This window comes from Oncorhynchus mykiss, chromosome 5 (assembly GCF_057628025.1).
Source record: "Oncorhynchus mykiss isolate SJ-2025 chromosome 5, ASM5762802v1, whole genome shotgun sequence".
In the NCBI taxonomy this organism is placed as follows: Eukaryota; Metazoa; Chordata; class Actinopteri; order Salmoniformes; family Salmonidae; genus Oncorhynchus; species Oncorhynchus mykiss.
In genome coordinates this window covers 50168235-50180285 of record NC_143026.1, presented here as the reverse complement: position 1 = coordinate 50180285, position 12051 = coordinate 50168235, and positions in this window count along the sequence as shown.

Below are 12051 nucleotides of genomic sequence, written 5' to 3'. Positions count from 1 at the left end.
TTTGTTTTGGGGCTGTCATAAACTGTCAGGTTTCTGGGAATTAATATTTAAATGTTTCTCTGATATATATGACACTGTTATAGATCCGTCTCCCCTTACAACCCTTTTTGGAGTACTGCCCATGGGGACCCCCCTATCAAGAATCCAGTCGGACACTTTTGCTTATACAACTCTTTTAGCTAGACGGCTAATACTACACAACTGGAAGATGGCAGCTCCCCCATCTTATAAATATTGGGTGAGAGATGTGTTGTGCTCTCTGAAACAAGAAAAAATTCAATTCAATTCACGTGGGAACCCCAAACTGTTTATGAGGCTTGGGCTCCATTCCGGTCTTACTTTAAACAGTCCATCCTCAGATGGCATTCCAATTAAAATTAAATAAGTCTGTATTTGACCCCCCTGTGACTTAAGGGTTGGAGGAGCTTCTCTCTGTGTTTTTGCTGGGGAGGCATTAAGGTCCATGTGCTTATTGATTGTGACCCGCGGATGCCTTGTTCATCTTGCCCGGGCAGAGACTGAAGTGTGAGCTTGTTTTTCCCAGTTATTTTTACATTTTGTTCATGCCTACATGAATGATCATTCTTTTTTTTTATTTTAAAGCATTGTAAACTTTATTTTTCGTCCAGTGGATGGTCCGTCTGTGGCCATGACTGTCTGTGAGTGGTTGCATTTCTCCACCCTTATCCCTTGACTGTTTACAGGAACAATGGTGAGGTGTTTGCTCTGTCCCTGTACTATAGATTGCCCTTTAACCTTTGTAGCCTTCTGCCTGGTGTGTTTAACTTGTCTAAAGTATGGTATCTTTAAAGCTATTTTTGCATTTATTTTTATTTATTTGTATTTTTTTTCTTTTTTTTTCTAGTTGAGTATATTATTTATATTGCTTTGTGTTGTCTTGTCTGTGTGTGTGTGTGTGTGTGTGTGTGTGTGTGTGTGTGTGTGTGTGTGTGTGTGTGTGTGTGTGTGTGTGTGTGTGTGTGTGTGTGTGTGTGTGTGTGTGTGTGTGTGTAAAACTTAATAAACAGAGTAAGAAAAGAAAAGAAAGGCAGGGTAGGATAGATATAGGTCTGTAGCAGTTTGGGTCTAGATTGTCTCCCCCTTTGAAGAGGGGGATGGCCGCGAGAGGGTCTAGAGCACATATGTCAGAGTCAAGGCCCGCGGGCCACATCCGGCCCGCAAGAAGGTTTTTTACGGCCCCTGGGATGATCTTGATTTATTATTAGAACCGGCCCGCAGCAAGCCGGCAGCCCGCAGATCTTTTACACGCACCAATACTACATTTCCCACAATGCAAAGGTGACGCACCGAGCAGTAGGCTGCTTCATTTCAATATTTATTGGCACAGCAGTCGTCAGCATCACAGTAAAATTAACTTTCAGATACCCATCAAAAATGGCAAAACGGAAGGTGGATACTGAGAACCGGGGGTTTCAAACAAGGTGGGAGTCGGAGTATATGTTCACGAAGGTAGCTGGAAAACCTGTGTGTCTTCTGTGTGGAGAAAGTGTGGCGGTACTGAAAGAGTATAATCTGAGACGACATTATGAAACGAAACACGCGGACAAAAACAAGAATATGGACATGGAACAAAGGCTACAAAAGGCAGAGGAATTAAAACGAGGCCTCAAATCTCGACAGGCTCTGTTCAAAAAAGCCAAATCACAAGGCCAGGCTGCTGTCAAGGCCAGTTTTATTTTGGCAGAAGAGATCGCTAAATCAGCCCGGCCATTTACGGAGGGGGATTTCATCAAAAACTGCATGATTAAAGTTTGTGACGAAGTTTGCCCAGAAAAAAGGCAACTCTTTTTAAATGTGAGTCTGAGCAGAAACACCATTGCCGAGAGAGTAGACCAGTTGTCCATCAATCTAAAAGAGCAGCTTGTGAAAAAGGGAAAAGATTTTATTGCATATTCCTTGGCTGTGGATGAGAGCACCGACATTTCTGACATTGCCCAGTTGTCAATTTTCATCCGCGGAGTGGACTCCAACCTAAGCGTGACAGAGGAGTTTTTGGCTTTACGTCCTATGCATGGCACAACTACGGGGCATGATTTGTATAAAGAGGTGTCAAGATGTGTAAATGAGATGGAGCTGCCTTGGGAAAAACTCGTGGGTTTGACAACCGACGGAGCACCTGCGATGTGTGGACACAGGAGCGGACTGGTGGCGAAGATACGGGAAAAGATGCAAGAGGAAAACGCGACAGGTGAGCTGACAGCTTATCATTGTATCATACACCAGGAAGCGTTGTGCGGTAAAGCCTTGAAAATGGAGCATGTAATGAGCATCATCACGCGCACAGTTAACTTTATCAGAGCCAAAGGTTTGAATCACCGCCAGTTCAAGGCATTTCTGACGGAGTTAGAAACGGAGCATGGTGATTTGCCTTATCACACAGAGGTGCGATGGCTAAGCCAGGGAAAGGTGCTTCAAAGATGTTTCGAGCTTCGTGAGGAGATTTGTCTGTTCTTGGACAGCAAAGGGAAAGACACAACACAACTCCGAGACGAAATGTTTCTGTGTGAAATGGCTTTTCTGTGTGACATTACGAGTCATCTGAATGCAATAAACTTGCAGCTGCAGGGTCGGGATCGTGTCATCTCTGATATGTACAGTACAGTGAAGGCATTTAAAACCAAACTGACTCTGTGGGAGACGCAGATGCGGAAAGAAAATTTGAGCCACTTTCCCAGCTGCCAGACCATGAAAGAGAAGCTCTCTACCAGTGCGTTCCCGAGCACACAGTTGGCTGATAAAATAGGTATGCTTGCCGCTGACTTTCGACGCCGATTTGCTGACTTTGAAGCACAAAAAAGCAGGTTGGAACTGCTCGGTAACCCATTTGCTGTTGACGTGGAAAGCTCACCACCAAACCTCCAAATGGAGTTGATTGACCTCCAATGCAATGATGCACTGAGGGCAAAATATGCGGCAGTGGGTGCTGCGGAGTTCGCCCGTTTCCTCCCCGGCACAATGCCCCAGCTGCGCATCCAGGCTGCTCAAACGTTGTCTATGTTTGGCAGCACATACCTGTGTGAACAACTGTTTTCTTTGATGAACCTGAACAAAACATCACACAGAAGTCGACTTACTGCTGAACACCTCCACTCAATTCTGAGGATTTCTTCAGCTCAGAGCCTTACCCCGAACATTGATGAACTTGTGGAAAAGATGGGACACCACCAAGTATCACCCTCAACCTCAAACAAGTGAACATTACTGTGCAATCACATATTTAGAGTTTTTACTCAGTTCAAGTTTAAAAGTTAAAATTTAATATTTGTTTTCACTGCATGTTACTTCTCCTTAAACAAAGTGTTGTTTTTGATTAATAGATTTTTGCACTTTATTTTTTTGTATTTCAATCCAATTATATTTTAAAAATATTTCAGTTGAGTGGATGATAGAAAATTGCTATTATTGTTTTTTCTTTGAAGTAAATTTAGCCCACTTTTGCTAAAATAGAAAATATAGTCTACTGATGGTGCCTTGAATACCGGTTTCTTTCATTTAATGTTCATGTTATGGGGATATTTATATAAAGGAAATTTGTCTTTTGTGTCTGTTGAAAATTAAAGATTACTGACAGAGCCATAAGAAAATATTGCTTTATTTATCTGATCATATTGTAATATATTTGTTAGGTTTTCAGTAGGTTCAATTAGGTTCACTAGACTATATGCGTCATTTAAAAAATTTTCAATGAACATTCGAACAGTCCGGCCCTCGTCTTGTAGCTGATTTTTTTATTTGGCCCTCCGTCCATTTGACTTTGACACCCCTGGTCTAGAGGGTCCAGATTGTCTAGCCGGGCTGATTAGTAGGGGTCCAGATTTTGCAGCTCTTTCAGAAAATCAGCTATCTGGATTTGGGTGAAGGAGAAATGGGGAGGCTTGGGCGAGTTGCTGTGGGGGGTGCAGGGCTGTTGACCACGGTAGGGGTAGCCAGGTGGAAAACATGGCCAGCCATAGAAAAATGCTTATTGAAATTCTCAATAATAGAGGATTTATCGGTGGTGACAGTGTTTCCTAGCCTCAGTGCAGTGGGCAGCTGGGAGGAGGTGCTCTTATTCTCCATGGGCTTTACAGCGTCCCAGAACTTTTTTGAGTTTGTGCTACAGGATGCAAATTTCTGCTTGAAAAAACTAGCCTTAGCTTTCGTCACTGCTTGTGTATATTGGTTCCTAACTTCCCTGAAAAGTTGCATATCACGGGGGCTATTCGATGCTAATGCAGAATGCCACAGGATGTTTTTGTGCTAGTCAAGGTCAGTCAGGTCTGGAGAGAATCAAGGGCTATATCTGTTCCTGGTTCTGAATTTTTTGAACGGGTCATGCTTATTTAAGATGGTGAGGAAGGCACTTTTAAAGAATAACCAGGCATCCTCTACTGACGGGATGAGGTCAATATCCTTCCAGGATACCCGGGCCAGGTCGGTTAGAAAGGCCTGCTCGCTGAAGTGTTTTAGGGAGCGTTTGACAGTGATGAGGGGTGGTCGTTTGACCGCAGACCCATTACGGATGCAGGTAATGAGGCAGCAATCGCTGAGATCTTGGTTGAAAACAGCAGAGGTGTATTTAGAGGGCAAGTTGGTTAGGATGATATCTATGAGGGTGCCCATGTTTACAGCTTTGGGATAGTACCTGGTAGGTTCATTGATAATTTGTGTGAGATTGAGGGCCTCTAGCTTAGATTGTAGGATGGCCGATGACTTGTGTCATGCACAAAGTAGATGTCCTAACCGATTTGCTAAAACTATAGTTTGTTTCAATACATTTCTGGAGTGGTTGAAAAATTTGTTTTAATGACTCCAACTTAATTGTATGTAAACTTCCGACTTCAGCTGTATGTTGAAACAGCAGGGCCACACTTTTATTACCCTCGCTTCCAGTATTGATATAACATTTTGAACCGAAATGCAATGGTTCATTGGATCAGTCTAAAACTTTGCACATACACTGCTGTTGTCTTGTGGCCAAAATCGAAATTGCGCCTAGATTCCTAAGTCATATTTTGGCCTTTCTCTTGCATTTGAAAGATCATAGGGGGAAAATATGCATATTTTTTATTATTTGTATTATATTTTACCAGATCTAATGTGTTATATTCTCCTATATTAATTTCACATTACTACAAACTTCAAAGTGAAAGTGCAGAAAGTGCTCAGCATATGTGGGAACTTCTGCAAGACTGTTGGAAAAGCTTCCCAGGTGAAGCTGGTTGAGAGAATGCCAAGAGTGTGCGAAGCTGTCATCAATGCAAAGGGTGGCTATTTGAATAATCTCAAATATAAAATATATTTGGATTTGTTTAACACTTTTTTGGTTACTACATGACTCTACTACATGACTGATATGTGTTATTTCATAGTTTTGATGTCTTCACCAGTATTCTACAATGTAGAAAATAGTGAAAATAAAGAAAAAACGTTGAATGAGTAGGTGTTCTAAAACTTTTGACCGGTAGTGTGCCTGTGAAGTAGTTTTTACAAAGAATACAATTTTGAATTAAATGTTTCAACATTCAGGACGTTCAAGGCTGGGGATGCGCAGTGGAGGCCTAGGGCGTGGAGCCGGTACAGGTGGAACCGGACTGTTGACACGCTGTTCACGGCGAGTGCGGGGAGCCGGCACAGGACGTACCGGGCTGGGGAGGCGCACTGAAGGCCTGGTGCGTGTTGCTGGCACAGGTTTCACCAGACTGCTGACAGGCTCTTCAGGTCAAATGTTGTGCAGAACACCTGATCAACATCTCTCTCATCTCTCTCTCTCCCAAATTCTCCATCGCCTCCCTGACAGTCTCTGGCTCTTCAGGGTGAGTGTGGGGAGCTGGCACAGATGGCACCGGACTGGTGTCACGCTCTTCAGCACGCCTGCGTTGCAGCATACTCTTCGCTACCACCTCTCTCCGGTATCTCATTGAATTCCTCCACCGACTCCCAAACGGGCTCTGGCACTCCTCGCTGCTCAGCCGACCACCCCTCGTGCCCCTCCCCCAAAAAATCTTGTGGTTTCTGTGGCATCGTCGCTGTCACAGAAACAACTGATATATATTGACCTAAGTATTAACTTTGGGGTGTGAAGACATCGTAGTTTTTTATTTTTTATTTTATAGTATTTTCAATACTTTTTATTTTCCTTTGAAACTGTGGAGCAGGTTTGTGTAGATATGTAGGAAAAAAAATCTAATATAATCCCTTTTTAGATTTAATTTTAAAGCAGCAAAATGTGACAACTGTACAAGGGGTGTCTAGACTTTCACTGGGCACTGTATCTTATATTATGAGAACATGGCAACCATGTTCTGTATATGATTGGTGGGACATTGATGGAATATTGTCCTAACCCTCAGAAAACTGGACATAAAAATGTTTTTGCAACGTTCCAGTTAAATTTGCCTAGAACTTTAATTTTGGATATTCTGAGAACATGACAACCACATTCTGGGTAAGTTCTGTTTCACATTTAGGGAATGTTCTACAATAACAACGAAACATGCTTTTAATAGGTTCAAAATATGTCAAATAAGTTCAGAGGAGGTTTTTGCTAACATACATAGAATATTCCCTAACTAACGGAAAACTGGACACTCAAATATCTGGGGAAAATGATGGGTAACATAACAAAAATGTTCTCTCTCCCTATAATAGTTAGCTGGGTTCATCATACTGAATCTTGTATTTTAAACAAGAAGTAACTTAGGTAGTTTAGATCAAATGTAAGGATGCATATCAGTTGTCACAATTAAATTATGGATGGATAGATCTAAATGTTGTAAATAAAAGAAGTGTAACAGACATGTCTTTATTAGAAAGTAGAATGGGGAAAGCAGTCTCAACTGTGATCAGTCTCTGATGAGACCCTTGTCTGGCTTCTTGTGGTGAATATTTTTGGCCTTCCTGTCATCAGATGAAAATGAAGTACATACTGTATCATACATTACTGTCTGAATGTTTATGTAAAGGAATACCCTGTTATCCACAATGCAGTTATTGCAACAATTTCCAATTTATTCATGTTTCTTTACACATCATTGTTGATGGGAGAGAAAAAAATATTTTGAGTAGCATAAAAAAAATATTAAATCACATAATGTAATTGTCAGTATTCTCCTTCATTTTGAAAGCCAATCGAATGAGGTCTGTCAGCTATGGAGAGGAAATGCAGGAAAAAAACAATTTAGCACTTACAGTGGGGCAAAAAAGTATTTAGTCATCCACCAACTGTGCAAGTTCTCCCACTTAAAAAGATGAGAGGCCTGTAATTTTCATCATAGCTACACTTCAACTATGACAGACAAAATGAGAAAAAAAAATTCAGAAAATCACATTGTAGGATTTTTTATGAATTTATTTGCAAATTATGGTGGAAAATAAGTATGCTGCTCCACTCGGGAGCCCCAACATTCTGGCCCATGTTGACTCTAATGCTTCCATAGTTGTGTCAAGTTGGCTGGATGTCCTTTGGGTGGTGGACCATTCTTGATACACACTGGAAACTGTTGAGTGTGAAAAACCCAGCAGCGTTGCAATTCTTCACACTGAAACTGGTGCACCTGGAACCTACTACCATACCCTGTTTAAAGGCACTTAAATTGTGTGTATTGTCCATTCACTCTCTGAATGGCACACAAGCCATGTCTCAACTGTCTCAAGGCTTAGAAATCTTTCTTTAATCTGTCTCCTCCCCTTCACTGATTGAGGTGGATTTAACAGGTGACATCAATAAGGGATCATAGTTTGGATTCACCTGGTCAGTCTGTCATGGAGAGAGCAGGTGTTCCTAATGTTTTGTACACTCAGTGTATGTAAACCAGTGTAATGTGTCAGACCATAGGGTAGGCCTCCTGTTGACCAGTTACAGTATGGCAAAGTTAATGCTGGATAAATAGTATGGACTAGAATAGAGTACAATATAATATAAAATAGAATACGATACAATAAAATAGAATACATTTCAACACACATTAGAATGAAAGTCAACTGTATAGTTTGCACACTATTTAATAATTGCAGTTCTTCTGGATGTGAATAACACCAGCTGCTTCTATCAGGTGACATGCTGACTTCTGTCCTGGTGTTGTTATGAGTTAAGAGTCTCACAATGGGACTCCCGTGTTTAAATAAAGGTCAACAAATAAATAAAGAGTTGGGTTCCAATAAAAGAAGTGGCCGCAGTGGAGACCAGTAAGGAAAACACAGCAGACCTCAGAAATTGTACTGTATGAGCCAGGTTGGCAAAGAAAGAGAAGTAATTAATTTGGACACAATAATGAATGAATGACCCTCACAACGATTTGGTTACCATGTAGAAATTATATAATAGAATCTGCATCGGCTACCATCAGTGAATAGGAAAGATCAACAACATGTACAAAAACGTGGCCATGTTATTAAATTGAATTAGACTTCATACTTGACTGAACAAATTCATATACTGTATTGACATATAGATCATTGCAGAGAAAGAGTAAAAGAGTATCGGTTTGACAGATTAGTAGTCCAACCACCAGTCTTTTGAAGGTACATGCCGATAACATTTGTTCTGATAAGGTTGAGTGCAGCCTGGGGGCATTGTACCATCTGATGAAAGCCCTGCAGGAAGTTGGTGAGCCGGCCTGGTGCTAAGCTCATCCTCAGTGGATGACATCACGTCAAGGGATAACGTATGTAGAAGCATTATAAATTAGTTTTGGCCATAGGGTATGACAAAGTCAGGCTACAATTGAACTATTTTAGGTCACTATAAAAGCACTGTATTGTTAAAAGATGATGAGTTAGTGAGATCTGAGCAAATCAAATATCGTAAGTGCTGTTTCAGTCTAATGCATCCATTTCAAGATATTTTCTATCTAATCTTTTGTCTTTAACCTCTGTTCATAATGTCCTTTGAATATACAGTATTATAGAAACACAAATATGAGTTATTTTGAATATGAATAAGTAACAATATTGTGATGTTTGTCACTAAATGCTGGCATGAAGAGTTCTGTAGCTGCTATCCCTTCACAGTCTTTGAATAATGTTAAGATAATGATCACAGGCAAGACTGAGACCAACTCAAACATCATAATAGCTGTAATTTCAATGATTGCTGGTTGCGTATTCAGTATTTCAATAACCAAGAATAAAGACAAGTTGATTGATTGATATTCAATTCCTCATTAGCTGACCAATTTGTGAGAAGGTGATGCTCCGGGAGTGAGAAAGCGGTCTATATTCGCTTTATTGGCATGGGAAACATATGTTTACATTGCCAAAGCAAGTGAAATAGATAATAAACAAAAGTGAAATAAACAACAAAAAATGTACAGTATACATTACACTCACAAAAGTTCCGAAAGAATAAAGACATTTCAAATGTCATATGTCTATATACTGTGTTGTAATGATGTGCAAATAGTTAAAGTACAAAGGGGAAAATAAATAATCATAAATATAGGTTGTATTTAAAATGGTGTTTGTTCTTTACTGGCTTGCCCTTTTTTTGTGGCAACAGGTCACAAATCTTGCATATTTCATCCAATAGATAAGGGAGTTGATCAAAATTGGATTTGTTTTCTAATTCTATGTTAGTCTGTGTAATCTGATGGAAATATGTGTCTCTATATGGTCATACATTTGGCAGGAGGTTAGGAAGTGCCGTTCAATTTCCACCTCATTTTCTGGGCAAGGTGCAAATAGCCCGTCTTCTCTTGAGAGCCAGGTTTGCCTTCGGCGGCCTTTCTCAATAGCAAGGCTATTGCCCACTGAGTCTGTACATAGTAAAAGATGTCCTTAATATTGGTCAGTTATTCTGCCACTGTGTTCTCTCGAGTTAGGGCCAAATAGCTTTCTATTTGCTCTGTTTTTTTGTAAATTCTTTCCAATGTGTCAAGTAATTATCTTTTAGTTTTCTTGTGATTTATGCTGGGTCTAATTGTGTTACTGTCCTGGGGCTCTTTGTGTTTGTGAACAAAGCCCCAGGACCAGCTTGCTTAGGGGTCTCTTCTCCGTGTTAATTTCTCTGTAGGTGATGGCTTTTTTTATGGAAGGTTTAGGAATCACTTTATTTTAGGGGGTTGTAGAATTTAACGGCTCTTTTCTGTATTTATACATTTGTGGGAATCGGCCTGATTCTGCTCTGCATGCATCATTTGGTGTTTTACATTGTACACTGAGAATATTTTTGCAGAATTCTGCAAGAAGCGTCTCAATTTGGTGTTTGTCCCATTTTGTGAATTCTTGGTTGGTGAGCAGACACAAGACCTCACAAACATAAAGGGCAATGGGTTCTATAACTGATTCATTTATTTTTAGCCAGATCGTAATTGGTATGTCTAATTTTATGTTCCTTTTGAAGGCATAGAAGGCCCTTACCTGTGGCGCTGATGTTTATGCCGAAGTATATATCTTTTTTTGTGTGTTCAAGGGAAACGGTGTCGAGATGGAATTTGTATCTGTCTAGCATGGTCACTAGATGGCAGTGTTGGGTGAATTTAAAATCAACACACTTATTATTGTGATATCTTCACATGATATGACAGAGGTCCTTGCAAAAGTATTCATCCCCCTTGGTGTTTTCCCTATTTTGTTGCATTACAACCTGTAATTTAAAGAGATTTATTTGGATTTCATGTAATGGACATGTACAAAATAGTCCAAATTGATGAAGTGAAATGAAAATAATTACTTGTTTTAAAAAAATTCAAAGAAATTCAAAATGGAAAAGTGGTGCGTGCATATGTATTCATATGTATTGCTATGAAGCCCCTAAATAAGATCTGGTGCAACCAATTACCTTCAAAAATCACATAGTTTGTTAAATAAAGTCCACGTGTGCAATCTAAGTGTCACATGATCTGTCACATGATCTCAGTATATATACACACCTGTCCTGAAAGGACCCAGAGTCTGCAACACCACTAAGCAAGGGACACCACCAAGCAAGCAGCACCATGAAGACCAAGGAGCTCTCCAAACAGTTCAGGGACAAAGTTGTGGAGAAGTACAGATCAGGGTTGGGTTATAAAACAATATCTGAAACTTTGAACATCCCACGGAGCAACATTAAATTCATTATTAAAAAATGGAAAGAATATGGCACCACAACAAACTTGACAAAACTCATGGACCAGGTAAGGAGAGCATTACTCAAAGAGGAAACAAAGAGACCAAAGATAACTCTGAAGGAGCTGCAAAGCTCCACAGTGGAGATTGGAGTATCTCTCCATAGGACCACTTTAAGCCGTACACTCCACAGAGCTGGGCTTTACAGAAAAGTGGCCAGAAAAAAAGCCATTGCTTCAAGAAAGAAATAAGCAAACACGTGTAATGTTCTCCAAAAGGCATTCTCCCCAAACATATGGAAGAAGGTACTCTGGTCAGATGAGACTAAAATTGAGCTTTTTGGCCATCAAGGATAATGTCTGCCGCAAACCCAACACCTCTCATCACCGGCAGGCACTGGGAAACTGGAATTGAAGCAATGATGGATAATGCTAAATACAGAGAAATTCTTGAGGGAAACCTTTTTCAGTCTTCAGGAGATTTGAGACTGGGACAGAGGTTCACCTTCCAGCAAGAAAATTACGCTAAGCATACTGCTAAAGCAACACTGGTTTAAGGGGAAACATTTAATGTCTTGGAATGGCCTAGTCAATGCCCAGACCTCAATCCAACTGAGATTCTGTGGTATTACTTAAAGATTGCTATACACCAGCAGAACCCATCCAATTTGAAGGGGCTGGAGCAGTTTTGCCTTGAAGAATGGGCAAAAGCCCAGTAGCTAGATGTGCCAAGCTTATAGAGACATTTTTTGTTTTAACCTTTTATTTAACTAGGAAAGTCAAATTCTTATTTTCAATGATGGCCTAGGAACAGTGGGTTAACTGCCTGTTCAGGGGCAGAACAACAGATTTTTGCCTTGCCAGCTAAGGGACTTTATCTTGCAACCTTCCGGTTACTAGTCCAACGCTCTAACCACTAGGCTGCCTGCCGCCGCAAGAGACTTGCAGTTGTAATTGCTGCAAAAGGTGGCTCTACAAAGTATTGACTTTGGGGGGGTCTTAT